The sequence below is a fragment of the Peromyscus maniculatus genome, chromosome 4, assembly GCF_049852395.1.
Source record: "Peromyscus maniculatus bairdii isolate BWxNUB_F1_BW_parent chromosome 4, HU_Pman_BW_mat_3.1, whole genome shotgun sequence".
NCBI lineage: Eukaryota > Metazoa > Chordata > Mammalia > Rodentia > Cricetidae > Peromyscus > Peromyscus maniculatus.
The window spans coordinates 32,673,404-32,701,347 of NC_134855.1; the positions used below are offsets into that span (position 1 = coordinate 32,673,404).

The 27,944-nt window shown below is 38.4% G+C and overlaps 1 protein-coding gene across 2 annotated transcripts in view; it reads left to right on the plus strand.

Moving 5' to 3' along the window:
* The first annotated feature begins 331 nt into the window (after positions 1-331).
* Positions 332-27,944, plus strand: part of Galnt13 (polypeptide N-acetylgalactosaminyltransferase 13) — a 577,725-nt gene continuing 550,112 nt past the window's right edge. The window contains exon 1 of one of the 2 annotated variants that reach the window (XM_006974228.4): positions 332-681. The gene's annotated coding sequence lies outside the window, so the exon portion shown is untranslated. The remainder of the gene's footprint in view (positions 682-27,944) is intronic. The other variant, XM_076569495.1, reaches the window with a different exon arrangement.

The following is a 27,944-nucleotide window of genomic DNA, read 5'->3' on the forward strand; positions in this document are numbered from 1 at the left end:
GCTGGGGGGCAGTGAGGTGGGGGAGTCAGGGCCAGCGGGGATCCGCACGCACTCTCCGGGCTAGGAGCGGACCCCACAGTTGCTCTTGGGGGCCGTGCCTAGCAAGTATCGCGGGACTTGTGCGCCTCGCAGGAGCCGCGGCTCCGGGAGCAGCTGGAGCGCGCTCGGTGCTCAGCTCCCCAGCCCGGGGAGGAGCGGGAGCCGGGCGGGAGGAGGTCCGGGGTGCTGGTTACGTAAATGATCCTAGCCCAGTGACAGGCCTCCGGGCTGAGGCTGCGGGAGGGGGAGGGCCCGTCAGAGGGGGCGGGGGCCAAGTGACCAGGCGGCAGCGGCGGCGGCGGCGGTGGCTCTGCCGAGGTGACAATGTGCTAGGAGCCCCGCTCCGTCTCCTGCGCCTCCTCGGCCTGGGCGCCCCCTGGCCGCGCTCGCCGAGCCTCGCGGCCGGTCGCCGCGCTATGTGCGAGCGTCTCCGGGGCTGGCCGAGGCCGGGGCCGCCTTGCTCTGCTCTCCGAGAAGTGTGAAGAGAGGCGCGGGCGGGAGCCGGGGCTGGCGAGCGGCGCGGGCTCCAGGTGAGCGCGGCTCTCGGCGCATCTGGCCGCAGGCAGGCGCGGCTGGATCCCGGCAGCATCCTGAGCGCGGACCGCCGAGCTGTCACCGCGGGATCGTTAGCCACCGTACCAGGTCTCAGTCTCTTTCTCTCGCTCTCCTCCTCCCGGTGAGGGTTTGGGACGGGGCCCCTTTTCAGACTGCGGGATAGTCCGGCTGGGCGCCGCAAAGTCCCGCCGTGAGTGTCAGCGCGCAGAAGCCCAGCCCGGCCGGGGCAGGGGGCGCGCGTGGACCTGGAGAGTCGCTCTCCCGGGACCTCCGAGCACGCACGCCCGCGCCTTGCAGGTGCGGCGGTAGGATGGGGAGGCGCGGAACTTTCTGCAGCCAGCAGCCCTCCGCTAGGCTTTTCCTACTACTACCCTCTGAGCTGGCGTGTGCTGGTCCCCATCCACGCCCTGGGGGCGCTCTCCGTTGCCTCTCTTCCTAGGCAACTTTCTTTCCCAGCTGCGGACACCCCTGGGTGCTCTGCTGCCGGTGCTACTACTCAGGACACCAGGCACGCTCGCTCTGGTTCTTGGATGTCTTCCTCGACAGCTCGCTCTCTCTGTCAGTGCCCCAGCCGCCACAGCCTCTGTTCTCCCGGTGTATGTCTCTCACTCATTTTGTAGGTCTGATTTTCTTTCTGGCTTTTGGTCCCCGTGCGTCCACCCTCGTGTCTGTTTCTCTTTCATTCTGTGTGCTTCGGTCTTTCTTTGAGCTGTCACTGTGTCTCTACTGCACTGTTCGTTTCGCTTGTCTCTCTTGCAGCGTTTCCCCCTTTCTCTGTTTCTCCTCCTTTTGCCTGCCTCTTTCCCAACTCCCAGCCCCCTGATTTGTAGGTGCTCCTCTTCTGGGAACCCCTTAGATGCACAGACCCCCTTACTCTGCGCCTGTGGGAAGGCGGGAGTGAAGCAGCCTTCCTGCATCTGAGCTGCCTGGGAGCTGAATGAGGGGCTCAGGGCTCAGAACGGAGGGGGTCGCTCCAGCCTCCCCACCCGTGGTCCAAGGGCGCTGCACTACAGGAACCCAGTTCGCTGAGACTACTGGTCTGCCCAGCCAAAGCTGTGTGAGTGTGGGAGCCCCTCACCTGCCCTGTGCCTTAACTGTGGTTAGTTGAATTTCCAGGTGCAGAGTCTTCATTTCCAGCTTATATGATAGCTACAGGAGAAGAGTCAGTAGATGGGCAAACATAGAATCTTTGGGATTAAGGCAAGGCAAATGTCAAAAGGGTGGACGCTCTCATGTAAAGGCTATGCCAGCAGGTGAAAGGAGCTCTGCCTTGTCTGCCCCTTTCACATTCAGCCTTTAGGAGAGCAGTGTCCCCTCGAGAAAAGCCTGATTTATTTGCAGGATTAAGGGTACTTGACCACTCCTATGACGTTTCTGGTTTCCTTGTGATCACCAGCTTTCGGCGAAATCTGTTGCTCAAAATCTGACTGACTGACTGACTGTCTGTCTGTCTGTCTCTCTTACACACACACACACACACACACACACACACACACACACACACACACACACACACACGCCTTTATGTGTTTGTGTTCATGCCCTCTAGTGTTAAAAACCTGCTGGTCTGAGAGTATTGAAAAGTAAGGTCACACTACTGGCCTTCTCTTTGGACTTGCGACCTCCAGGGGTCTTTCTCTCTGTCACATACGTTCTTTCCTCTTCCTGATTGACTTTTGCAACTGTGTTACGAATCTGTTCTTTCCTGATCTCTGCAAAGTCCTCGTCTGCTGCAGCTTCAGAATCTTAATACTGAAACCCTCTTCCGTTGACTTCAGAGACAGAAGGATCTGGAGAATGTCCACAGCCTAATGCAGGTTTTGAAGGTTTAAGAAACACATAGTTTTCCTTTATTGTTTGCCATAAACCAGGATTTCTCAGCCCCCTTTTATGCCCGTGATTACCTTCAACTCCGTTGGGATTTTTTTTTTTATAATTGAGAATTGCTGGCTGCTCTTGCATGTTAAACCATATACTTTGAATTATTTTCTTTATTGGACATCCTATTCCAGGGTGTAAACTACTTGCTTATGTGGCACTTTGTGTCAGACCAATTTACAGGAAAAGAAAAGGAATCTTTTCCTAAGGATTTACAGGGTGTTGCCAGTGTACCTTAGTTCTGAAACAGAAAATCTAGAGTGGAACTGAATGTTCTCCCAAATATATAGACTCTCACTCTCCGGAAGTGTGGGAAAACAAGTCTTTGATGAAAACTTGGTTAATGGATTAGAGTGCAGGTCATGGTAAGATTCTAAGTCACCCAGCAAGCTAATGAACCTTCCTTCATACTAGAAATAAAATCTACCTCTGCTTTTCTGTTTCTGTTAGTCTTCCATAAGGGAGAGGAGAACACTAGCAGGGAGGGTGTGGGACCAGGATTTTGTGCTTCTTTCTCGAAGCCCATCCCAAGGCACACTTTTACCTCTCTCTACAACTCATTAACTTGGTAGATGCTGTGGAGAAGTTAGAGACTCTGATGGGTGTCATATTCAGTCTCCCTATCTGAAAATAAAATAGGATGTGACATCATTTTGGGTGAATATGTTCACTTTTTTGAGGTGAAAATTCTTTAATGTAAATAGCAGATGTATCAGCTGAAAGTATTTGGGGGCTATAGATTAACCTGAATGCTGAATCACTTACCTTAAATAGTTTGTAGATCCCTTACTGCTTCAAGTGTCTATGAGAGGTGTGATGCTACAAGCATATGAGCATTTTCCAGATTGACTGGGGTGGCGCGCTGTCACAGTCCCTTTTGATGCTGTGCTCGTCACCACTGCCAACAATCTACCATGGGTTTTAGGCAGGAGCACGTTGAAGCAATTGTGCCTTAAAATATTACCTGTAAATTACTTGATACTATCTTCTACCCTAATTTTGTATTTAAACATAGCAAGGACAATGAAAATGGAAATTCTGACACTGGTAGAGAAGCCTTCTAATTTCTTATTGATTTGCACAATTAACGGTTGAAACTTAATGTGAATTCATTTCAGGTTAAGCAGTTTTATCAGAATGGAATTAATTTCATCTTGCAATGCTGGTTTTTCCAAGTGATAGTTGCAGCAGGAGCATTTCTATTCCGTATTCTTGTGTGACATGACTTATTTGGTGCTGTGGGCTTATGAAAATGTGGGCATTTTAGGAAGAAGCCGAGAGTAGAAGCAACAAATAGATGTTTTTAGCTTTTTAAATTGGGCAAATGCAGATAGTACTAGAAGAAACAAATTGAGAGCAAAGCACTAGTAGAACTAAATTGCATCATGTAAAGTAAGTGATGACTCTGTTTCTGATAGATGGTCATGGTGTTTCTGGATACGGACAGTTCTTAGAGCTGTGTCTTTTGATGGATTTGCCTCGGTAGATACAATGCTCTAAGTACCAACTGTGACAGTAGCACAGTGTTGACTGTGACCTCCAGTATCACCTTCTTGGGGTTGTGTGTCTGTTAGTGGGAAAATGTAGACATCTTGAATCTAATGGGATCTGGTAGGATCACTAAGTCTGAGTGACTGTGTGCCTACTTACCAAAGAATTTCAATCGGGCTTTGCGTCTAAATTGTCTTTCTGCTTTGGGTATCATAATAACACCACAATACAAGAAATTCCTAAGTATATGTACTGAATTGATTAGGTAATGTCTTTGATGACTTTTCTTAAAGCAACACATTCTACTTAACCAGATGACACACACATATACTTTCCATACCATCAAGCATATGTTTGAGACCATAAAATACAGTTACATTAATTGCCATTGTATGACTTTATGATTTGTCCTTTTAATAAATTAGATTTATATTTACAATTCTTATCGTAGGGTATGGTGTTTAATTAAAATATTGTGATACATGTTTCTGAAGAATTTAGCTTTCCATTGTGAAATTGAATTCAATACATTTTTGGAAATGGCTATTCACATTAATTTAGCAATAAATGACCATACATTTGCAACATTATAAGCAATTTGATCTAAGAGCAAAAATATAATTAAAACTTTATACATTTGCATTTCTTTCTTCTTGATTCAGAATTAGGCCCTAGTCTATGTTTTTAGTATGTATAGTAATATATGTACTTGCCGGGGAGTCATGACAGGTGGTTAAAGAAATCTTCATTATTCTTACTAATGTCTGCTCTAATGCCATTACATTTATTTATTGATTTAACTTTTCCCCCCGGATTTCGTAGTGCATCTTGGGACATGTTTATTTAAGTTTAACTTCTTTTAAAAGTTATTACAGATTTTTGATGGGCCTTAAACAATTAAATTGTAAAGAGGTCAAAGTGCTTTTCCTTTAAGAACCCAACATTACTCAACTGTCAACATGTACAGTATTGACAAACTACCAAGAGATCTTACTACCTACTTTTTATATTCAGGTCTCCTTCACCACACAACTACATTCGGGTTCAAAGTATCAGCTGTTTACAGCATTTCCATATTAATGGTTAATTCCCCCAAGATAGCTTAAAACAGGCTAGTAAGGGCATTGGCTTACACATACATGAGTATATTTTCAATTTATATCCTGTTATTGGAGATACATTTTCTACATTAAATGCTCAGACTTCCTTTTAGTAAAAATATTTATTTATATTTAGATGTATGTATATGTGTATTTGTGTGTAGGTATGTGCACATGTGAGTGGATAGAAATGAATGGTTCCTTTGCTGTATTTAACTGCCAGTCAAGGTCACCAAGATAGAATTCATCCATGTCCTGGAACAAGAACTCTGTGAGGCAAACACCAAAGAACATGTTGTTCAAACTTTGTCTTCTATATAAGGACTGTGACTCAAATTGTAGAGATCAATTTGCCTGCCAGAGTTCAGAAGAAGAAGTCAGATCCCCGAGAGCTGGAGTTACAGGTGTCTGTGAGATGCTTGGTGTGGATGCTGGGAACTGAACTTGGGTCTTCTGCAAGAACAGAAAGTGCTCTTAACCTCTGAGCCATCTCTAGGCTCTCAGATCTTTGTGTTTCTTTAATTCTTAAAGAAGTGCTTATTGTTTTCATGGTTGGGAGTTGTCCAAGGTACAGGCTATCAGGATTTTAACATCATAGAAAATTAACGGGGATGCTTTCCTCAGTTTGATCATTGCATTGTCACCAAATATTATTCATATGCACGTAGAATATTCAAGGCAGAGTGTGATTAACCTGTTCATCAGCACATTCCGAACATAACACAAGAGAAAAGCAGACACAGTAAACAGAAAGAATTTAAACCCAATCCTACAAAATCAAAACCCTCCAGATGATACCACATAGTTATAAATGTCAACTTAGCCTCTTGCCTTATATTAATTGCCTTGATTTTTATAAGCAATACATTTATTTTTTGCTATTAATAAATGGAATTTGAACATAAGAGGATGATTATGTAGCTTCTTGTAGATCAGGAGCATAATGAATGATTTAATTTCCTCTTAAGGGCTTATTATATAATTAGCTTCATATAAAGAGGATGAGATTTATATGACTATCAGGAGTAGTTTAAAGGAAGAAAATTTAAACAACAAAAACCACATGAAACACATCCAACTGATTTAAGGGAGAATTGAATGTGGTAAATTGAGTTGTAGTTGGTGAAATCACAGAAAATGATTACGTGCATAGTTTGTATTCAGAATCTGGTAAGTAAATACCTGACAGGCTTTAGCACATTGCGTCTGTGTAAGAGCTGTGTAAGGATGGACTGCCTAGAATCCCACAGCTAGTCTGTCTTAGGGTTAAGGGTGACACCCACTTTTCCTGTCTCAAGCTGACATTTTCATTTAATAAAAATACAGTGTCAACTCCATGTGATCTTTTCTTTTGCATGGTAAGAATAATTTAAAATGTCCGTTTATATTATAATCATTTGTAATGGTGGACGTTTTAACACTGACTAAGATGAAAGAACTGAATATTAAAGAATACTACTTTAAATTGAATAGATTTAGCTTCCTCTGCTTCTTTTTATTATTTTTTTGCATTGCACTTCTTTTCTAATTTAACAATTTTAGCTAATAGATGAAAATTGATCACAGAACATTTTATTCTCTGGATTGTTCTTGGAAAGTTTTATTAGTCTAAACCACATTCATATCCTGCTTCCCCAGGCACCCACATATTGGAGAGCAGCATGGCTGCTACAACTGTGATTCACTAAGGCATGGCTCCTACAGCGTCTTCCATTTCTGTTTTGGTTGTGAGCCTGTGTAATGAAATGTGGACCCAGGGAAGATGTCAGCAATTGATTTGGCCTCGGGTTCCCACACCCCTGACTGCAGAGATGACTGGAAGATGGAAATGGGTGGTTCCTTTGCTGTAGTTAACTACAAGTCAGTGTTACCAAGATGATGTCAGTCTGTGTCCTGGGACAAGGACTCTGCTGAATAAACCCAAAAGAACATGTTACCAGAATTTTTCCTCTGTTACTCATAAGGACTGCTACTCAAACTTTAGGCATCAGTTTTCGTCCTTTTGACTTGTTATGGGCAAAGAATGCCTGTAAATAAGATGTTTATATATAATGGAAGTAACTAAGACATAGCTTATTTTCCTGAAGTACTTCTGAAAAATTCTTTAAATTACATTGGAATTAATTTATATTTATTAAAGAGGTTGTGAAAATCATGCTGCATTTTTATAAGTTTTTAATTAAGTATTCTATTATTATTGAATTTCAACACTACCTTATAATTACTTATACTATATAAAAAAATTCCCTTACTTTTAATGAATCTTCTGGCTTTTATATCTTTGACATTTTGGCAGTTCATTTGCAAATGAGAATGTAGCCTGCCACTGACCACAGTTCAGGTTTTACTCTAAAGAATTTACACTTGCCTCTTGTTTCTTTTTAAAGCAAGCACTGTGTTTATTATTTTTCAGTGTTTTTCTGCCCAGAGCTTTCCTTTTCCATTATTTTCTTCATGGCTCTCCCTACTTTGAATTATCTATCTTCTATGCATTGTAACTGCTCATGCAGCAGGGCTGAATTATAGACTGGCAATCTCCAGCCCGTTAAAAATCAAGTAAATAAAAGGCAGCTTCTGTTCATTTAATCATCTGGTCTCTGTGTAGGTAGGAAACAGACTCGAGAGCTCTTGCATCTGGGTCATTTAACAGGAGGCTGGGGATGCTAAATTCACATCTCATTACCTTTTTCTACTTTTAGAACCCTGTGCCTGGGCCCTGTGGTCACTTGGCATTTGGCTGGCTCATGGCTCTAGAGGAATGCTGTTATTTGAGGATATGCCAATTCCAACTGACACTTGGTTCTCTAATTTTTTTGGTCTGATTTTCCTTTTAAAACAAACAATGCATATTTCATTACCAAGTGTAGATTATTGACTTCTTGTCAAAAATTTGCTATGATATTGATAGATTGTGATGCACTCTTTTAATTATTTATGCTCTGTAGTCCCAGCTACTTAAGATAGTAGATATTATTTCCCCTACTTGAAGGACTAGAGCAGACATTTTGCCATAGATTTTTAGAAGACTCTTCTTGTTGTGCCTAAGTTGAGATGAATTGTAGGTAATTGGATGGTGCAGCTGAATTAGCACATTGAATTGTTAGTTATGAGACACTTCATTTGCTGTTGCTGGCCACAATGGCCCATTTTGCTTCTGCATTACACAGTTCTTATTATCCATATAAGATTCTAATTGAAGTAGAATAACATGTATGCAGCACTTCCATTCCTTTGGTGAAGAAAAATAACCTCCACAAATGTAAGAGACTTGCAAACATCTCATTAAATTATTTGGAGCTCTGGTGTTTTTTCATTCATTCATTCTTCTTCTTTTTTCTTTTTTCTTTTTGAGAATGTTAATCTGTTGTGTCCTTGTCAACTGAAAGGGCTGAGAAAAAAAAAATTCCAGAAACAAGAGGTCAGATTGCAGCTTTACCATATGTGTCTTAAGATCACAGTAGATGTGCATTCATTCTGAAAAACACCATTGCCATTGTGCCTGAATTGATACACACCACTGTAGTAGTTTATTCCTGGGGTTTGTTCATTATGGCCTCTTAGGAGTAGTTTCTTTAGGTTACTGGATTTGGTTTTGCGTAGTTGAGTACTGACTTTAAGATGAAAACTTAAATGCTCATTCAATCAAGCATTACATTAAAGGGCTGACAGACAAAACAGTTCAAAGGAGGAAGAACAAGCAAGGCAGAGGAATCTGGAAGTTGAGGGAGAGTGGTCTGAAGTTGAATTGAGCTACTCTGCCAAAGATCTCTCAAGGCTCCATAATGCCAAGAAGGATGAGTTAGAAATGTGGCAATGAGACTGAAAGAAATAATCCAACAATGGATGGACTTGCCTACCTTCTGTTCACCAACTGCGTTAACTACAAATACAACTGTGACCAGTTTTTTCTCTATGTCTCACCAGATCACCCACCCCTAACATAAACTAATGAAATCTGATGCACTGTAAAGTAACAGTGGGCAATGAAGGGGTGGGTTGTAGAATCATAGAAAAGTAAGGCCCTATTCATTCTGACCCTGTAAATTTTTTGCCCAAATATCAGCTTCCTGATTATTCTAAAGCAAAGTTTTTCTAGTCAGTCAAGCTTACTCAAGTACAGAGTGACTATCATTTCCCATTCTTTGATTTTTTTCTTTCTTTCTGTTTTTTTGTTTGTTTGTTTGTTTGTTTATAGAGTCTTACTCTGTAACTCAGGTTGTCTTGGAACTTATCGAGGCTGGCCTCAGACTTACAATGATCCTTTGCTTCAGCTTTTTAAATGACAGGCATGAGCAATCATATTAGGTTTTTGTTTCATTCCTTTTATCTATAATCTATTTTATTTAAAATTTGTATCAGTATATCTTGATCATGTTTTCCCCTTTCCCAACTCTTCTCAGGTCCTCCCAACTTCCTTCCCCACCCAACTTTTTTTTTCTTCAAAAAGATAAAAACTACAAAAAGCTTCATGAAAATGAAAATCAAAATAACAACCAAAGACCAATAAAACAAAAAGTCCAAAAAAAAAAAGTCCAGAAAACAAAATAAAACAAACAAAACAAAACTCAATGGAGTTCATTTTGTTTTGGTCAGATCTTCCTGGGCCCTGGTCCTATGATGGAGTGTGGTTGATATACAGTGACATTCCATAGGAGAAATGGAATTTTTGCTAGTGGGTATCACTTGAAAATTTCTTCTTGGTTGTGGGTGAGACAACCAAGAATGTCCTTCTCACTCACACAAGCCAGTGTAAGGAACCTGACAGGCTTGATCCTGATAGCTATCAATGGTTAATTGACATTTTAGAAGTAATTTAATATATATTGAGACATACAATATGAAAAATTTAAAAAGAAAGGCCAAGTCAAAACAAAACCAATAACTAACTAGCCTTGAAGATATTGAAACTAAGGAATTAAAATTTCAATTTTTGAAGCAATTCAGGAAAATTTACATTCATATACAAAACAAGGAGATGATATAGAAATGGAACAGTAAATAAGAAAAACTAGTAAAATTAAAATGAATACCTTCAAATTGACAGTTCCCAAAACTTCCTTAGCAAAACTTATAATTTCAAATACAGAAATTCTCTCAATAACAAAATCATCAAAAGATAGAAAAAGTAAAATGTGGTGAATCTTTGTTGATTATTACTTCCTAATTCATTTTTTGGGTATGAAAACACAATGTAAGCATCAAGTATGAATGAATTTAATCCACCAAATTTCTGAAGCAAGGTAATTGCAATGCAGAATTTCACAGCCTATCAAAATGTTAATAAAAGCCAAAGGTGAGGAAAAAGGTCATTTTGAAATAATATAAGATCAAGTCATTATAAATTGCAGTTAGAGTTAAGCAAAGGATATTGTTTTCAGATACAGCCATTCTATAAAGTCACTTCAGGTAAAAGCCCAGCAAAGAATAATGAAAAGAGATAAACATGGTGTGTGCTCAGTGAAGTCATCCTCTAAGCACTCAATTCTTAGTGTTTCAGTTTGGAGCAGGATGGTTATAAGAAGGAGGGCTTTAGTTGGCAGTAAGATCTTGGAAAAAGGAGACATTATAGATCATTTAACATTTAAGGTATTCTTGGAAGATAAAGGAATTACAAGTAAAGATAATTGAAATCTACAAAAGATAAAAGAATATACAAGATGTGAAAGATAACCATAGAATAATGAACAACATTAACCAAATATAAGTGGTACTTCCTGATTTTCAACTTTTGCTTGATGTTCAGCTGCATAAAGAGGAAGGTAATCATCACTTTAGAACGGAGTGGAACCATCGTATTGAAAGTATACATACAGAGGTTAGAGAAAAGTGCATGGAATGATACAGATAACAACTGTACAAAATGAGGTCCATCAGACAGATAGTGTGTGCAGTTAATGAAAGAAATAACAATTATAATGTAATCCATAATGCTTTGGAGATAACCAGTGAAGACTATTGGAGGGAAAGGTGGAGAAATAAGAAGTGTGATGAAACAATTCAGGTAATATTTAAAGTATTTTGGAACCACTATTTTTGGGGGGCAGGGGCATAGTTGTTCTTTTAATGCAAATGTGTGTCATTTGGTATGCACCTTCCAGATTTCCTCAAACTTCAGTTACTTTCTTCAGTCATTCAGCTGCAGGAGGGTAGTCTGACTTTGAATTTTCTATTGTAGAGCTAGTAAAAATTATTGAAAGTGATTCCATCACAGCGAGAGAGATACTGGTGGGCACTGCGTATGGAATGTGCTATATGAAGAAATGTCAACACTTGGAATTGTTGTCACTGGATATATTAATAATCACTTGGTTTTCTACTATATGGTTGGGCTTAAAAGATAACATTGGGTTCAAATCCTGATAAAGATTATGAATGAACTCTCTATCAAGTTTTTGAGTTTTTTTGGATGTCAGTTTGCTCTTTTTTTTTTTTTTTCTTTGCTTTTTTTGAGACAGGGTTTCTCTGTGTAACTGCCCTGTCTGTCCTGGAATTTGCTTTGTAGACCAGACAGGCCATGGATTTACAGAGATTCTCCTGCCTCTGCCTCCAGAGTGCTGGGATTAAAGGCATGCTTATCACTGCCCAACTTGTTTGCCCATCTTGAATATGTTAGAATACCCAGTATCAATTAATACTCTAATGTGTATACATTTTATGAAGTTGCCTCTACCATTTTTACTGAGAATAAAATGAATTACAACTTTTCTCTGTATGTTGAATTCTAAGACAAATTTACAATTATTATAATTTCTATTTCTTTATTAGCATGAAGGTGCAAGTTATTGTCTTAACAGTGGTTTGGTACTTTTTTTTTTTCCTAACAGATTACCTCTCATGTCAGATCCATGAATCTTTAGTTTCTTACTTGGTAATAATCATTTCTCAAATAGGGTTGTTTGATAGATTTTTTCATTATTTATGGGCGTATTTTCATACAATTAAAAACAATGATCTTTGTTTTCTTTTATTTTAAGAGCAACACACTTCTAAATTATTATTTAATAGATCTGTTTCACTTCTGATTTTCTGAACCCTTTTAAAGCGCTAAAAATAATTTCAAACAACATTTTGAAGTGGTTTCCAGATAATATGGTAGACATTCTCTAGTCGCCTGAATTGTTAAATTATTCCAGCTATTCTGATTGTCTGATGTCTCCACATACTCACAGAAGAGTTGATGGAAGAGGATGGCTGTGTCAGTATTACACAGATGTGAAGCTGTGACCATGTCAATTTGGCAGCTGCTCTTGAAACTTTCACTGTCCTTATCATTTGGGTTAATGCTTTGATTTTGTTGCTGATCAAAGACAGTATTTTAAAGACACTCTAGTCAGTTCTAATGGTGTGAGCATCCAGATGACTCCCACAAAGTGTGTGTGTGTGTGTGTGTGTGTGTGTGTGTGTGTGTGCAATACTTTAGCATTTTAAAACTATGAACAATTCAGCAAACACACAGCATACAGTTAGCAATTTATAGTGAGACCAAAATGGAAAGTGAGGAGAGACTGAGTGGAATGACTGAATTGTTTCTCCTCCATATCTTTGAATAAATGTTGCATGAAAAATATTGTGGACATATAAGAACAAAAATAGCTTTAGTATAATCCTTATGTTACATCCTAATATTTTGCGATGTAGCAGGGTAAGGAGAAAAACAAATGATCCATGAAATATATTGAAAGTCTGGTTCTCGTATATAGGTGTGATGACAACCTATTGGCCTCTGTGATGTCAGGTTTTGAGACAATTATCTGTGATTCTTAGAGGATCTTCGTTCTATTATCTCCTGTAGTTTGATGAATCAGGGATACATTGAGTTTTCTTTTAATGGTGAAATTGTTGACAATTAAATGAAAGAAACCTTTCAGCATAATGGCTAATTGGTTTTAAGAAGAGAAAATTCTGAAAGCCAAACTAGGAGCATCTATAACAACAACTAGAGGCGAGGACATGAGTTTAAGACTGTGGCATCTGAAACCTTCACAAACAGTTGAAAAATTCTGAAATCAGACTACTGAGAGGGTGGGTGACAGAGGACCATTATGTAGCCGGCATAAAATATAGCCAGGCATCAAGGTTCCTTTTGAGTTCTGTATCTTCTGTTAAAGCGGTTCTCCCAGCACTGTGAGATGTTTATTTTCATCTTCTTAATAACTTCAAATAAAGAGGGTTGAGGTGGCGGTGTGTGTAATATACTGAGAGCTGTGCTCTGCACACAGTGAGTGCTCTGTCGGTGCACTGTTATCAGAGACTGTCCTCTTCTACAGGTTTCCCCAGTCCTCTAGTCTGACAGGTGCCCAGGAAACCTGACCTGCTTAATCAATTTCTGAAATAAAGCTCTCAGATCTGAAAGACTCATTGTAGGAAGCTACTGCAAACTTGAGTCCTGTGTGATAATAAATAAATAACCATTAAAGACAGGATTGAAGCCAAGGGAAATAAAGACAGTAAAGCTGTGTTAGTGACATATTTAGGAACTTTATTGAGAAGAGAAAGGAAATGATGGTGTGAAGTCAAACATGGACTCACATTGGAGAGAAGGCTAGACTATTTTAGGCATTGCGCAGATGGTGAGGCTGAAATGCCTTTTGGCACACACACACACACACACACACACACACACACACACACACACACACAAAGGTGCATCTACCTTCATATTATTTGGGAGCTTCCAAGGTCATTGGTGATTTGTGTTAGGGGGCCCTGATTACAATTGTAGAACCACCACCTCCCCACTTCATTTTCTTAGCAGCTTTGCATGTATTGTTTTCTACTGTGGGTGATATGTTCAGAAATTAAAGACAAAGCTTTTTGTGCATTTGTCTATGAAAAAAAAAAAAACTAGTGCAAATTCAAGACTTCCAGTCATTCCAGTCTTCACCTGTGAATTAAGAAGATGAACCAGGTGTTTCCCTTCTTCAGAGACACGGCTTCATTTTCTGTGTGTGATGTGGGCTTGCTTTTGAATATACTTGCAGATGCTTAATTATAGACTTTCCATTTCTTTAATATAAAGTAAGGCATAATTTGAAATAACAAATTGAGATTCATTTGCCATTTAGAAATGTTAGAATTCTAATTCTCTTTCCTTATCATAGGAAGAAAATATGTTGTTTTGAGCAGAGATAGTTTATTTCCTTCACAATAATTTGTGCAAATGATAATTATACATAAATTAATAAACTGCTGGTGGGAATCTAATGGTGTTTCATGCTGTTTTTGATTTATTTCTAAATCATTTCCAGGATGTTGAAATGTAGCAGAACTAATTTTTTAATATAACCTAAGACTTTCTCAACTCCAAAATCATTTAATGAAGAAGGATATTTTGTAAACTAAACCAAGAAAGAAGTAAGTTGCATTATGCTTTTTGAGAGTTTATGACGTATAGGTTCTTAAGTATGCACTAATCAATGTTGCAAAATCTTTCTATTCTAATCAATGAAATTATTTAAGTGACCATTTATTTATTTTTTTGGGGGATTCAACAATTTTTCTAGTGCTGCTGAAAATAATATTAAATCGCCCAGGTTCCATTTCCCTTTGCTCTGGCTGCCTTCCATTCTAAAGTTCTGTATTACCTTTCCATATTAAAAAAAAAAAAAACATACTGAGAGAACTTCCTTGTAAGCTTCATTAACTTTGTGAAGATTTTCTACTTGAGAAATATTTGAAATCAAGTAATAACTCCTGCTTTGTCTGGACATTTTGTGTGAGGTTAACTGTTTCCAGCCAACATTACATTAGCCCCTAGACAGACAATTGATTCATCTTCTTGTATGGCTGAATTTGTCTGCCAAAATATTACACCTCCTATAATAATTTCATATTGCAAAAAGCCTCTGAAAGTTAACTGTTGGAGATTATTTTTGAATAGTTTTGTATTATTCAAAAGTATGTATGTATGTATGTTATTGTATTATGCATTATACTTAGTGTATTATATAAAACACTAAGTACTTTGAAATCTAGTAACATAAGAAAAGTTCTTTGGAAGTTGCTAGGACCAATAGGCTCTCTGTTGTTATGACTGTAAGCCAACTAAGCAGCAAAGAGGCTTTGTAGTGCGTTTTTACTAGTACGAAATCAAAATATATTGCAAAGCCAATTCCCTTTCCTTTTGTCCTCCCTCCCTCATTCCTTATTTCCTTCCTTCTTTCTTTTCAAGACAGGGTTCTACTTTGTAACTCTGGTATCCTGTAACTCTCTGTGTAGACCACACTGGTCCAGCATTCACAGATGCACAGAGATCTGTCTGCCTTTGCCTCCCAAGTGCTAGGATTAATGGTTTGTGCCAACAAGCAGGCTCTGTGGCTATTTGTAAGCATGAACATCCATGATTTTGTGTCCAGGAACCACTCAAGCTAAATATAAAGTACTGATCTCACTTATGACAATTCAGATATATTTTTGGCTTTCAGTTCTATTAGCTACAGAGTTTGTTAATACCTTACATTGGATCAGTTTATTTTGCCAACTAGGTCCTTTGTTTTTTTTTTGTTTGTTTGTTTGTTTGTTTTTGTTTTTTTGTTTTTTTTTTTTTTTCGAGACAGGGTCTCTCTCCATAGCCCTGGTTGTCCCGGAAATCTCTATGTAGACCAGGCTTGCCTTTGTGTCCCAATTGCTGGTATTAAAGGTGTGTGCTACCACACCTGGCCAACTCCTTTTAAATGCATTATTATGTAAGAATATAGTTCAAGTAATACTTTTCCTGTGCTGTTCATTTCAAACTGAAGTCTTCATTTGTGCTGTATAAGCACTCTAATACTGAGCTGTATTCCCAACCAAATAAACTTATATTGTGACCAAATGTTACTCTATAATTCTGATTTTAAACCAGCTTCAAAACTTTCACATAACCTTTAGACCTGGCCTCATAGTGATGCAGTCTTAAAATTTCTACTTAGTAATAATGTTTTCATTCTTTTGAGTTATTTTCTATGATTGTTTTGAAATTCACATCTGTCTATTACTTACTATGAAAATATTTTGTTCCATGATTTTAATCATATTATGTGTATTTGTCATTTTATTACAATTCTCTAAGTGCCCATGAATGTTTATTTGTTAAAGAACCTCATTTCAAAATGACCAGGGGTATAAAATTATGGACCAATAAAATGTTGCCACATTTTAATAAATAAGAAGCTGCACTTCAGTGGTGCATGAAATGGTTTCTGCTTAAAGAGTCAGTTATATACACATTGTGCTAATAAATCTAGTGAGAGGTTCGGGGATCTACTTAGTTTAGGAACTATGCAAATGCGAGATCAGGTGCTTTCAAAATCTCATTAGGAGCTACTTAGGAAAGGGTTTTCAGCAATGAGTTTCCACTCCTGGCATGCAATGATTGAGTGCATTTGCAGTCTGTGCACTCTGGGGTTCCACTAGGTAACAGCTCCCCCTTTCCTTGTGTGTCTGCACTTCTTGCCTTCCATCAAGTCTCTGGCTTCCAGAGGCTCCTGTTACTGTAATGATGGTTTTCTTATTCTTGCTTCTCAGGCTCATCTCCTCACCTTGCAATGAACAGCATCTGTAACTCAGAGGTACCCTGTCCTCTGGCCCAGCCATTCTACAAAGAAAGACTGTTTTTCTACAGATAGGATTAAAGATTATCTTTCTGTTTGAACAAAAATTACTAGTTTTTGACTTACATCTGTGTGATGACATATTGTTTTATGAAACCTTTAGTTTTTCTTCGTGTCTTCCTTTACATTTCTACACTGTGATACAAAATCTGCAAGTGTGTTTCTCCTCGGTTCGTTTCCTGCTGTGCAGAGGCTTCAAGGACAGGCAAATTCTGTAGTATCCAGAATTCTGATAAAATGAAATGCTTGGCTGATCGTCACCAAGGAAGTCATTCAGAACGCTGAATACTTTCCTCATGCATCATGTACTGGGTATTAGGGATAAAATTCACTCACATTGTACCCCAATTTAAAATATTTCTGTGATATTTTCTTTTCCTTCCCCCCCACCCCCCAAGACAAGAGTTTCTCTGTGTAGCCCTGTCATGGGACTTGCTCTGTAGACCAGGCTGGTCTCATATTCAGAGATTCACCTGCCTCTGCCCCTCGAATGCTGGGATTAAAGGAGTGTGCTACCACCACCCTGCCTGTGATCTTTTCTTAACCCAGGTTTCCAAGTGCTTATAAGAAAATTCTTGCATCCTTGCCTTTTGTTCGCATATCTATGCCTGGACTCCATCTGTAAAGCCAAGTGTACTTGCCAGAATCTTTTTCGAGCCAACAGCTAGCACCCCCAGATGGTTGCTGAGTTTTGTGTGGCCCGTTTCTCATCCCTTTAGGTATAGAACTCCTGCAGCATGCTGTACCTCCCACTGCTTGACTGCCTTGTCGGTTAATGCTATTAAACCTGAATAGGAAAGGATTCCTCTTCTCCTGCAGAGATCAGGCATGAGAGCTGGTCACTGGTACTTATTTTCTGACCCCTTAACCGTGCTTTGTCTTGAAAAGGAACATATCAAGGAGTTGTCCTGCTCATGGATGCTCAGGAATCATTTAATGTCATTTTCCTATTCTGGTAATTCAAGAAATCAATTCTAACCTGGATTGCAGATGCATATCTAGATCTGTCTGCCTTTTTAGGCCATTACGTCCAAACGCATCCAGTTCTTTTAGTGTTGTGTCTAGCAAAATGCCCTACACAATGAAGTCCTTACTCTGTGCATGTAATTAGATTGCACATGCATAGCTCGGCCTGGGAGCTTTCCAATGCTGTAGCGGCTACTTTGGAAAACGATGAAGGCCAAAACGATTTAGGGCAAGTTTTTGTCTATTCTTCCCAGTAGGATCATCCAAACTACCTTTCAGCTGGGCTGTTTGAATGTCTCCCATGGGTTTGGTTTTCCTCTGAACTCCATTGTCAGTTAGTCAGAGACGGTTTGTGTAATGTGCGTCTTGTCAGCCTCCTTGGCTGTTTTAAATAGCAGTGTCTTTACAGTGTTTCCCCAAGCCACTTATGCTCTTTTTCAACTTTGCAGGAGAGGTAAATCAGAGTTCAGATAGAAAGAGATCTTGAAGGGAGACTCTTAACACTACCTGCACTCTTAACATTACCTGCAATGTACTGTAAAATCTAAACCCAGATATGCTACTCTAAAACAAAATGATCCCATACTACATCACAGTCTCTTGTATACTCCACAGAAAGGGACTTCTATGAACACAATTCTGATTATGGGAGTCTGTGCTGACTAGTTTTTAATGTCAATTTGACACTAGCTAGTCACCTGAGAGGCAGGAGTCTCAACTGAGAAAATGCCTCTATAAAATAGGCTGTAGGCAAGCCTGTGTGGCATTTTCATAACCAGAGACTGATGTGGGAGGGTCCAACCTATTGTGGGCTGGTGGTCCTGGGTTCTGTAAAAATTCAGGCTGAGCAAGCCAAGAGAATCAAGCCAGAAAGCAGCACTCCTCCATAGTCTATGCATTAGCTCCTGCCTCCAGGTTCCTGCCTGGTCTGAGTTCCTGTTTTGGTTTCCTGCCATGGACTGTAAGTCAGATAAGCCATGTCCTCTCCAGTTTGCTTTTGGTCATGGTCCTTAACCAATAGGAACCCCAACTAAGACAGACTACTAAATGTTAAACCTTCAAAAGCCATAAAGATTGGCTTTCAACATCTGTAGCTTATCATTTAAAGACCTTTGTAAGGATCTATCCCCAATGACATTTCAATTCTTCCCCCTCCTAGCCTGTTCTCAGAAGCTGCTGAATTTTCTTGTCTGATTTGGATACAGCATCAATGTCCTTGTCTCATTTCTTTGTCCACACACTATTTTGGCCTTCAGTTATCACTTTTTTTCATTTCAAATGTCAGGTGAGGTGGATAAATCCTTGAACAGTAATTTCTCCTGAATAGAGTCATTCTGTTTTCTGTGTTCTCATGGTCTTTTGTTACCATTGCTGCTGCTACTGTGTATGCTATTATGATTTTGTCCTCACCATCTCCCATCACAGATCATGGGCTCTTTCACAATGGCAGTACATTCTAGATTATTCCCTGAGGCCCCCCAAAGACCATAATATAGTTACGCAGTAAATGCCTTGAAAAACTGTTAATATTGATTAGGTCTGTCTCTTTTTCTAGAATATGATAAAAAATAAAAATATTACTGTGGTAGTTTGCAAAGACAGTGACCACAGAGTTATCGCAGTTATGAGTCCAGGAAGAGGCTACAGGCCTTTTTTATTCCAGGTCATATTCTTACCACGCTTGTAATTGGACTGTCTGGTTCAAAAGGCTACTCTTCTAAATTTAGGTTTAAAGATATTCAGATGGTCTCCAGTGTTTTTTTAAAAATGAACTACTGTATAAACAATCCCTAGTCTCTAAAAACTTGAATTTGATTTGTAGCAATGATGTTTGTATTTCTCTTAACTTAGTTTTGCTATTTAGAATCTAACTTAAACAATCTTTCAAATAACTAAATATAATTAAACTATTACAAAAATTTTTTTTTGTAATATAAATTTCTCAGTTTGGGATTTTAAAGATATAATCTAATTTCTTAAATGTAATTTTTTGTTTCTGTTGTGTGTCATTATTTTACATGTGATTTGATAAATGAAGCACAATAATCATTCAGTCCATGGTAAATGACTGTTTTCTTTATTTTTACCTGAATTGTTTTTTTCATTTTTCTTTTTCGAGGCAGAGTTTCTCTGTGTAGTCCTTGCTGTCCTGGAACTTTCTCTGTCGACCAGGCTGGCCTCTAACTCAGATGTCTGTCTGCCTCTGCCTCCCAAGTGCTGGGATTAGAATAAAAATTATATATATATATATATATATATATATATATATATATATATATATATAATCACTTAGAAGTTATGTTGGATCCATGGTGAGAGTGGCCTAAAGTAATGAGTGTCATCTTATTAACTGAAAACTGAATTCTTGATGTTTGTTGTCCATGTTGCTAAGTTGACTTTGAAGTGTTACTAGGAATCTTGGACCCTTTTGTGCAGATAGGGTCCACATGCTCTAAATCAGTGCTGGAGTCCCAGCCATCCAATGCACATTTTGGACTAGCAACGTAAAGAGAGCATGGAGAAAAATTAGATAATGGGAAGCAACTTCCCGGTTTAGCTATAATTAAAAAAAAATCATAATTTGCTGACTTTTGAAAATCAAAACAAACCTTGTTGCTTTGTATACTTCCAGTTCCTTTACTCCCTGTGTTCTCCTGAGTTTACAGCTGTGGGATTGTTTTTACCGAGGCATTTTACTTTTGTTCTTTTTCAATTTTTAAACTGGTGAAAAGTTTTGTTTTAGCATTTCACATATTTTGTAGAAGATTTGAAAAAATTAGGATGAGAAAGGAAATTAAAATTACTTGTAAATTATTACATATTATTTGTAATGATATGAAATTACTTTTACAACATTTCGTGATGACAGTAGCTGTGTATACAACAGTCCTAGCACCCAAGAGTGTGAGGTAAGTTTGTAAGTTCAAGGCCAGCCTGCACTGCATAGTGAATGCTGTCTCAGTAATGAAATGAAAGAAAGATGTTAACAACTGTCATCACTAACCATGCCTGGACAATTTTCTGAGTTTATATGCAAATATGTATACTTATAATTGTTTATATGATTTTACTTCATTCTCCATATTATTTTAAAAGTTATTTATAGTATTTTAAGTATACATATTGAAAATTTACGTTTGAATATACATAGCTACTGAAGTACTTTTGTTTTTGAAAAGTGTTTAGTTGAGCATGTAATTTATTTACTTGATCCTTAATTGTTAGACATTCTGGTTGCATTAGTGGATGTATAGTTATAAGCACAGTCAATGTCACTGGTGAACGTCTTTGAATTTGAATTTTTGACTGTATTTCTGATAAATTATGAGAAAAGCTTCATGATGTGGACCAGGTTAAAATACAAATATGCAGAGAAAAGGACACACATTTTCAGAGGCCATGATAAAACCAAGTTAAGGTTGCAACACAGGCCATGCTTGAGCATGCATTTGTTGAGAATGGGGTGGACAGAGCAAAGCAGAGTGTTGCTGCTTCTCTCTTTAGTCAAATGGGGGCTAGGTGACAAAGAAGAAGGCTGGTAAGTGTCTGGAACAACTTGAACATTCAATTAAATCAAGGAACAAAGATTTACTGAGATGACATATGGGGTAAACAATGAAACTCTGACTTGTCCTCAGCCAGGTAAATACAGGAGGGATGATAGCCTTCCGTTTGTGACAGTTACAGTGGGTGCGTACTGACTATGGTGTAGAGACTGGAAGGGGAATCTAAGCTGCCATACTTTGACGAATGGGCTTGGGAGGATTACATACACATATTTCCACACACCAAGGGATCCTGGTTTGTTGTGCTTACAAGTGAAGTTATTACAGAATCAAATTTATTCAAATTTATAATAGAAAGTATACAAGTGAGTTAGTTTTGGCTGTGTGAAGGACAAATACAAGGAGGGAGAGCAGAGAGGAAGGGAAGGAAGAAGGGGTTTGACACATTAGTGATGCCTAGAAGTTATAGATTAATCAGCTCCCTTTGATATCTAGGAAAATAGAGGAATAAATCAAAGAGACAATTGATTTCCATACACTTCAAAGAGAAGAAAAAGTAGGATAACAACCACCATGACTTAGAAAAGTAAATCACTCCAAGTTAATCTAATTTCATCCTCTGACACAATGACAGGACTTAAATATGAGGAGACGCACACAGAGTTCATATATCTTTACTTCAGTAAGGTTTGGGCTTTGTCTCCCATGACATTCTCATCAACCAGTAATGAAAATGCCGTCTTTGGTAAATGGAGGTATAGCTTGATGTTTGTCAGGGAAACAGTGACCTGCTGGGGAAAACTAATTAGGCCTCAAAAAGAGTTTATTGTGAGCTTAAATAGGATATTTGCATTAATTTCCATACTTTAATAATTTACAGTATGGACCTACAGACTGGGAAAGTTGTAAAATATTCAGGAATTTGTAGGACTCTAAATTGAATTTTGGAAGAAAGGTAGGGTGAAATGTATTGAATATTGAAATGGATCATTGATTTAAGTGGCCCTTTAAAAATATCTATGGCTGGGGAGGTATTGTGACACTCTGCTGCTATATATTAGAAAAAAGATCTGCTACAGCCTTTTGCATTATTCAAGGGAGTCTACTTCCACTCTGTCCTTGTACCTTTTGTGATGCCATCATGTGTCCTTTAGCATGTTCTGATTTAGAAGACTTCACATACTCATTGGTTTGTGGGTATTTCTTTCCTCAGATTTTTGAAGTCCTTTATTGCTGCTTTTTAAAGAATGAAGAAATTGTGCTAAGTCCTCCAAAAATGAATCATTATTTTTCTAAGGCTGCTTTCCCCACATTTTTCTCTAAAACTTTAAAAAACATTGCTAACTTTGGTTTCAGTTTTCTGAAAACTACATTAAAAGGTTATTAAACTCATCATGTGTAATACTGGGGATGCATATGGCTTAGCAGATATGACAGTATGAAGAGCTGGAACCACTGTGGGGCATAAGCCGGCAACAGACACTGTGCTGGGAGTGCCACTGGCTGCAGTAATTATGAAATATAACCTGATTTTGGAGCTGTGCAAATAGGAAAATTATGGACATCAGAATTAATAAAATATGGTTAAAAAAGCCATATGCCTCATTCTGGTTAACCCAGCAATGCCATTTCATCACATTCTTATCCAAAGGAATCTATCTTTTATGCTGCAGCAGAGGACATATGCACAAGAGCCTGTGTAGCATTTTGGTTTTGAAGCAAATGTTTGTTGATAACCTAAGAATTTAAAAGCAGGATAATTGACGGTATGTTACAACAGTGGGCTAGTAATCAGTGACATGAATGTGGAATACGATGCTAAAAATGGTGATAGAGTCATGTAAGGAAATTCACAACAAATTAAAAGAAGTAGTTCTAAGAGTGTGTATAGGGGTTGGAGAAATGGTTTGGAGGTTAGGAGCAGTTGCTGCGTTTGCAGAGGAACATAGTTTGGCTCTAAGCACCCAGGTTGGGTGGCTCACAATCACCTATAACTCCAGCTCCAGCGAATCAAACTCCCTATTCTGCACTGGCAACTGCATTTACATGCATTACATGTACACACATGCACACACACAGACATACATTCACATAATTTAAAAGTAAAAGCAAATCTTAAAAAATGATTACATGTAGTGTAATCAACTGTTCTATGAAAGTACAGACTAGTTATAATGTAAGTATAATATTATAGAACTTACTGAAATAGAACAAAAAACTGAAACTTTTAGAAAAGCAATTATATTAGAAAAAAGTATCCTATTGTTTAAAAGTGATTTATTTGATAATAGGTTTTTGTCTTTAATTTCTGACTGCCTTCATTTATTTTTAATACCTGATTACTATTTAACTTTACATTAACTTACTGACTATATTATTGTGTGGTTTATTTAAAAACCTAAAACTATATTGTATATTTGTTTTTATTCATGTATATTTTATATGTTTAATACACACATATAAAATGTATAACCTGAATAAATAGCTTTAAATATCATGTTTCTATTAATTAAATTTATTCTTTGACAATTTCATACATGTATTTAATGTATTCTGGTTACTCTCACTATAGTATTCTCTTATCTTCCATCCATAGCAACCTTGTATGTTCCTTTACTAGATTCATATCTTTGTGTGTGTGTGTGTGTGTGTGTGTGTGTGTGTGTGTGTGTGTATTGCCTACTGAGTTTAACTATGGCTGACTGTGTGATCATAGGTTTTGGAGTAACCATTGAAGTCTGGTGGGCAAGTCCAAAGTTCCAAAACTGGAGGCAATGATGCCTAGAATCTGTCAATATTTCATCAGAGAGTAATGGGACTCCAGGAGTTCCTACCCTGTCTATGACATACTGTTGACAGGTACATTACAGCTGCTGTGAGTTCATGATTGCAAAGGCTATATCCTGCCCCAAATGAGGCATTTCACAGCCTTTCCTCTATCTTCCAGCTTTGATTCTCTATGCAACGTTCTCTAAGCTTTAGAAGAGGTGATATGTGTCCTGTTTAGGATTGAACACATGCCCTTCACTTATTCTCAGCATCTTGAGAAGTCATGAGTCTTGGGATTCATCACCATTTATTTCAGAGAGAAGTTTCTCTGATTAAAGCTGAGAGTGGCATTTGTCTGTGTCTATAAACACAAATATTTACAAGACATTTTGATGCTATCATGTAGCTAAAAATAGTTACCTGTTCCACCCTAATGTCTATCTCCTCCCAAACCCAAAAGTTTTGATCTCATTACAAGTCTAGGCATAAATTTCTGTTGTGGAGCTGGCTTCAAATCTAATCAGAGAGGTTGATGCCTCTGTTACAGTCATGTCATTAATGTACAAGTATGCACATCTTGTCTGGTGACTTGGTATTGTAGTTCATGAGGTTCATATCTGGGTAAGACCTTTAATGTCTTAGCATCCTATCTAGTGCCTTTTGGCACTGTGAAAGCTAGATATTTGGAAGGAAGTGTCTAGTTCAGTTCCATCTTGAATTTAATTATAATCAAAGTATGTGATAACTTCAGGGATAGTGTCTTATTATCTCATTGTGCTGGAATGGCCTGTATTATTTTGTGGCTTTCTGGGGGCTTGTCGACCAACAACTAGAAAGAGGTTTCCCACACTGGCAGTGGGATTTTTATTTATCCTTTGGCTTAAAGGAGCAGCTTTATTCGGCCCTGCAGGGTATCTCTTTTCATATTTGTGTTTAGATTATGTTTTTAATTGGATTACAAGATAATAGATAATTACAGAAAAACAGGTTGCACATATTTTTCAAGGCAAAGTTTCTCTATGTAGCTCTGGTTGTCCCTAAATTCAATGTGTTCATGAAGCTGGCTTCAAGTGCAGAGATACCTGCTTCTGCCTCCTGAGTGCTGAGATTATAGGCATGAGCCATCATACCTTGCTGACTTTTTGTATATTCTGTGAGTTGGGAGTCATCTGTTTCTTTTTTTCCCCAGCACCTACTCTACTCTCTGCTTGAACTTTTCTGCCTACAGTGTGCCCTTCTCTGCTTGATATTTCCTTTACTATCACCATGCTGCCATTCTCCCCCCGCCCACCTTCTTTCCTGTTTCCTGGCTTGTATGTGTAGCTTGAGTTTTCTGCCTTGCCCACAGTCAGGACAAATCTTTGTCACCCGCCAGTCGCTCAGACCCAACCAAGTAAACACAGAGACTTATTTTGCTTACAAACTGCATGGCCGTGACAGGCTTCCTGCTAACTGTCCTTATCTTGCTAACTGTGCTTTTGTCTTAAATTGATCCATTTCCATACATCTATACCTTGCCATGTGGCTGGTGGCTTACTGGCGTCTTCACATGCTGCTGGTCATGGCAGCGGCTGCAGTGTCTCTGGTCATGGCGGCGGCTGCAGCGTCTCCTTCTGCCTTTCTGTCCTTTTATTTCTCCTCTCTGTTAGTCCCGCCTATCTTTCCTGCCTAGCCACGGCCGATCAGGTTTTATTTATTAACCAATCAGAGCAACTTGACATACAGACCATCCCCCTGCACAGCCAAGTGCAGACCATCTCAAACACCTGCACTCAGGCCCATGGTCCTAATCATCCTCTATGCGGACCTGCTGGGTAACGCCACAAAGAACCCAAGAAGGGCTCCCACAGGACATACAGAACATCCCACAGCATGTATGGGTACCCTTCATTGAATCCACATATGCAAGAGGTTATGTAGCATCTGGGCTTAGGTTATCCGAAAGTATTTTCTACAGTTTCCATCATTTATCAGAAGATTTGATAATTTCCATTTCCTTTTCAGTTGAAGAAAATCCCACTGTGTGTATGTGTGTATCCACATTTTCATGATCAGTTCATGAACTGGTGAACAACTAGGCTGTTTACTTTTCGGAGAGTCCTTATGTCTTTATTCTTTACTCCTGCCTTGTTTCCCTAGCATTTTCAGAAGTTCAGGTTTGTGCTGAAGCCTTTGATCCACTTGAGGTTTATTTTTGTGCAGGGTGAGAGCTAAGGATCCAGTTTCATTCTTTTACATATGACTAGCAGTTTCCCAAATATCATTTGTTAAAGATGCTGTCTTTTCTCCACTGTGTATTTTTAACATCTTTATCAAAGCACAAGTGACATCTATTACATGAGCTTAACTACATCCTTTATATTGTTCCATTGATCTACATGTCTGTTCTTGTGCCAGTACCATGCTGCTTTTATTTACTATGGCAGTATAACTTGAAGTCAGTATGGCAATGCCTGCAGTATTATTAATTTTACTCAGGATTGCTCCATATGTTTTTACTCATGTGTTTTTAATATGAACTTTAAGATCTTATTCTGTAAAGAATGAAATGGAAATTTTGATTAGGATTTCATTGACTCTATAATTTGCTTTGGGTAGGATGGTAAATCTTACAGTATTTATTATTTCAATCAATAAATATGGGAGGTGTTTCTATAGTCTAATGTGTTTTGTTGATTTATTTCTTCAGAGTTCTGTATTTTTTTATTGTTGAGGCCATTTACCTCTTTGGTTATTTTTATGTGTTTTGTTATTTTTAAACTATCGATTAGGTTGCTTACTGATTTATATCTTAATTTGTTTGCCATTACTATGTATAAAGATTGCTGATTTTGTGTATTAATTTCATGTCTTGTTGCTTTGCTGATATTTGTTAGTTCTTTGATTTTAGGGTTATGGTTATGTTTCTGGATAACTTAGGTTATGGCCTGAGTTGGTGTTAGAGTTAGATTTACTTTAGGGTGTCATCTAGGGTTAGGGTTAGGATAGGATTAGTGTTAGATTTAGGATACCATTTAGGAGATGGATTAGGATTAGAACTACAGTTTCTGCTAGTGTATTATTAGGTTATTTGAGTTCTTCCTAATTTTTGAAAATGTAGGTAATTTGAGCTATATCCTTCCCTTTAGGACTGCCTTCATTGTATACCAGAGCTTTTTGTGTGGTGCCTTTTCTTTTTCACTGAATTCTGTGATTCCTTATTTTTTTTGTTTCTTCATGACACATTTATTATGATTCAATAGTGTGCTGTTTAATCTACATGATTTTTTGTACTTTCTGATTTTTTTGTTTTAAAGTTGATTTCAAGCTTTATTATGTTGGGATAAGATAGAACATATGGCCTATTTCAATCTTCTCATATCCATTGAGATTTTTTTTTTTTGCCTTAGTGTATTCTCTAATTTGTAGAAACTTCCATGGACTTTTAGGAAGAATATATTCTTTAGTGTTTGAGTGGAATTTAATATTTTTTCTTTGGGTCATTTATCTCTGTATTTCTTGTTAATTTTTGTCTGGATCTGTCTGTTGAAAGCAGGACATTGAAGTTACCATTATTACTGTGTTGTGGTTAATATTTGGCTAGTGCCTAGTAATACTTTTAAAATTAGGTGCACTTGAATAGGGTGAGCATTTTGAGGATTGTAGTGCCTTCTTGGTGGCTTGTTTTTTTTTCTTTTATTATTATTATTATTTTATTTTATTTTACAATACTATTCAGTTCTACATAACAGCCACAGATTCCCTTGTTCTCCCCCTTCCTGCCCCCCTCCTCTTCCCCCCAGCACACCCCCCATTCCCATCTCCTCCAGAGCAAGGCCTCCCCCAAGGACTGCGATCGACCTGATAGACTCAGTTCAGGCAGGTCCAGTCCCCTCCTCCCAGATTGAGCCAAGCATCCCTGCATAAGTCCCAGGTTTCAAACAGCTAACTCATGCAATGAGCACAGGACCTGGTACCACTGCCTAGATGCCTCTCAAACAGATCAAGGCAATCAACTGTCTCACCTATTCAGAGGGCCTGATCCAGTTGGGAGCCCCTCAGCCTTTGGT